At 44.8% G+C, this 3,036-nt stretch overlaps 1 long non-coding RNA gene across 2 annotated transcripts in view; it reads left to right on the top strand.

The window, feature by feature from the left end:
* Positions 1-2,310, top strand: part of LOC138148424 (uncharacterized) — a 10,341-nt gene extending 8,031 nt beyond the window's left edge. For both annotated transcript variants that reach the window (XR_011165059.1, XR_011165060.1), the window contains one exon: positions 1,701-2,310. This is a non-coding gene — a long non-coding RNA (uncharacterized lncRNA). The remainder of the gene's footprint in view (positions 1-1,700) is intronic.
* The last annotated feature ends 726 nt before the right edge of the window (positions 2,311-3,036 follow it).

Below are 3,036 nucleotides of genomic sequence, written 5' to 3'. Positions count from 1 at the left end.
AGAGACAGAGAGAGACAGAGAGAGACAGAGAGAGACAGAGAGAGAGAGAGACAGAGAGAGAGAGAGAGAGACAGAGAGACAGAGAGAGAGAGAGGCAGAGACAGAGAGACAGAGTGAGAGAGAGTGTGAGTGTGTGTGTGTGTGCGCACGCTTGCTTTGGTGGAAAGAATGGAATCACCAGAGGCCAGGGCTTGAATCTTGGTTCTCATGGACGATGACTCTGGGCACGTCATTTTATCTCTGACTTTCAGTTTCTTTGACTACAAAATGAAGATAATAATTCTGTAAAATTTACCTCACAGGTTTTTATGTGGGAAAATGCTATATTATTCTTAAAGCCCTATATAAATGAGAATTCCTTTTGTTACTCAAACCCAGGGTTTCTGACACCTGGTCTAAAATTTTCCCCACTATATGGCAGCTGTTTTCCTCAAGATCTGAATTATAACTTCTGGGGTTATAAGATTTGAATCTTCCTGATTCCTTGCTGATTCCAAGGCATTCAATCTGCTTTTTGCCTTTTTTTTTTAAAATTTAAAACCCTATGGCAACAGGGTCAGACAGTCTCATTGTCATCAGGAGGCCACAGTATGGGTATCCCAGGTGACAAGTCTCTGGGTTGGTTGAGCAAAGCCCATAAAGAGAGCTCCTGACTTGGGGCTGGGCTGAGCTGTTTCTCTTGCCTGGAATCCTCCCCCCCCTCCCCCCATTCCTTCTCTTTACCTATCCTTCCAGGTTCACCTCAAATGTTACCTACTTGAGGAAGTTTTCCTCGACTTCTTATGACCCACATAACTTTCTAAGTTCCTATGACTCTGATTGTATCATGTATTTTGACACCAGATTACATATTATCATTCGTGGATCTTTTCTACTCAGTTAGAATGCTATAACCATAGACTGTTAGAGCTGGGAGAGGCCTTAGAACACAGAATGTCAGAAACAGGTGGGTCCTGAGAAAATGGCATGTCAGAGGTAGGAAAGTCTTTAGAACAAGCAATGTCTGAGCTGAGAGGGAGACAGATAGACAGAGAAAGGGGACAGAGAGAATGAGAATCCTAGACTCCTCAAAGGCTGAAATAAGTCCTTGGGAGTAACCAAAGTGCAGCAGACAGTGAGTCACAGGACCTGTCTCTTCCACTTACTACCTGCTTGACCTCCAGCAAGCCCCTTCCCCTCTCTTGGTAGGATCCAAGGCAGAGCAGGAAGGGCCCTTGGAGTTAATCTTTTTTTTTTCTAATATATTTTTTAGTTTTCAACATTCACTCCCATAAGCCTTAAGAGTTCATCTTGTCAAACCCATTCACTTTACAGGGGAGAAGGCTGAAGGAGATGAACTGCTTTGCTTAAGGTCACCAGTAGTCAGTGGCAGAGATGGGATTTGAACTCGGGTCCTATCAGTATGCTTTCCATTGTAGATGCCTGTTTCCACATGTGTGATATGAACAGTTTAAAGTTCCTTATTTGGCTGTATCTCTGATCTTAGAGCCCTCCTTTGCCCATGCCTGGCCCAGTGTGTCCCATGGGGTGAGAACTTGGGGCTTCATTTGATAAAGGACAGGAAGAAACGGTGGGGGGGAAGGGAGCAGAGAGAAAGATGACAGGGGCAAAATGAAATGGAAGGAAAGTGCCAGACACCTTCCTGGGCTGAGGGGATGGGCGCTCTGCTGATGTGCTTGTTTTTCCTTCTTCCATCCCAGACAAAAACGCTGCTTCCGATGCAAGAGTAATGGCATATTGGGAGGAGTGCTGACCAGACCGGAGCTAACCTGGGCTGATTGGAGCCAAGTGGTGTGTGCCCAGGCTAGACCATGTCTGCTGACTGACACACAAGATGGGCCAGAAGATGTGTCGGGATTGGGCATCTCTATGCTGCACAAGCCTGATTGTTGATGTCTGCAATCTGTTTCTTCCATGGCCTGCTTACAGACAAGCCTAGTTTAGGCACCTGTGGGGGTGGGGGAGGGACCGTGAAGGGAAGAGGGGACATATACCAGGATGGCCACTATTCATCAAGCAGCTGCTGTTTGCAGAGCTCAGTGTTGAGTACCACTGGGGTATCCACAGGTTAGAACAGACCCAGACTCTGCCCTCACAGAGGCAAATGAGAGGGGAGAAAAGGCAGTGAAGAAATAGGGTAAGGCAGCCTTCAAGGCTTGGGGTAGGGTCCTAGAAACTCCCCAGATACCCACTAGAGGGCCAGGTCTAACCCCCTTCTTTCCATTTAGGAAACTGCTCTCGTTGAGGGGTTAGATTTGGAAATGCTTATGAACTTATTTACATTAAGATCCAATGGCTGATAGTTTAAAAGTATTGTCTCCCACTTTTTTCTTTCTTTCTTTTTTTGCATTTAATAGTAGCCAGAGACAATCCATATTCAGCTTAACATATAAGCAGCTAGTATGCTCTGTACTGGGCATGTAAAGCTTAAAAAAAAAAAAAAACCAAAACTGCCCTCAGGGAGCTTGCGGTCCAACATGGGAGTATGATATGTACACAAGTATGATAAAAAGGGCAAAGGAAAGAGAAAACACTTTCGTGATTGGAAAGCAGTATGTGCAGGGGAGGTGTATGAAACATGGCTGGAAAAGTTGGGTGGAGGAGGCTTGAAGAGGGCCTTCCATGCCAGGCAGAGGAGTCTAGTTTTATCTCAGTGGCAAAGGGGTCTTATTACAAGTTTCTGAACAGGAAAATGACATGGTAGGACCTGATCATAGGCAGTTTCTAGGATGGATCAAACAGGGGAGAAATTAGAAACAAAGGTATCCATTAGGAAATTTGTGATAGTGCCTGCAAGAAGAGATAAAGGTCTGAAATCACTTCCCAGGTGAGAGTATGGAGGGAGAATTAATTTAATTCAACCAACATTTACTGAATGCCTACTGTGAGCAAGATCCTATACTGGGCACTCTTAATAGCAAATTATGCTTCTAGAGCCCTTTATGATTTCCAAAATCCTTTTCTTCATTGCAGCCATTCAAGGTTGGTAGTGTGATTAATATCCCCATTTTACAGATGAGGAAACGGAGGCAAAGA

Source organism: Petaurus breviceps, unplaced genomic scaffold (genome assembly GCF_028583685.1).
Source record: "Petaurus breviceps papuanus isolate PSGF00001 unplaced genomic scaffold, PetGlider_PUasm1.0 140, whole genome shotgun sequence".
Classification (NCBI taxonomy): Eukaryota; Metazoa; Chordata; class Mammalia; order Diprotodontia; family Petauridae; genus Petaurus; species Petaurus breviceps.
The sequence above is the reverse complement of the archived record's forward strand: the minus strand, read 5'-3'. Positions and strand labels throughout refer to the sequence as shown.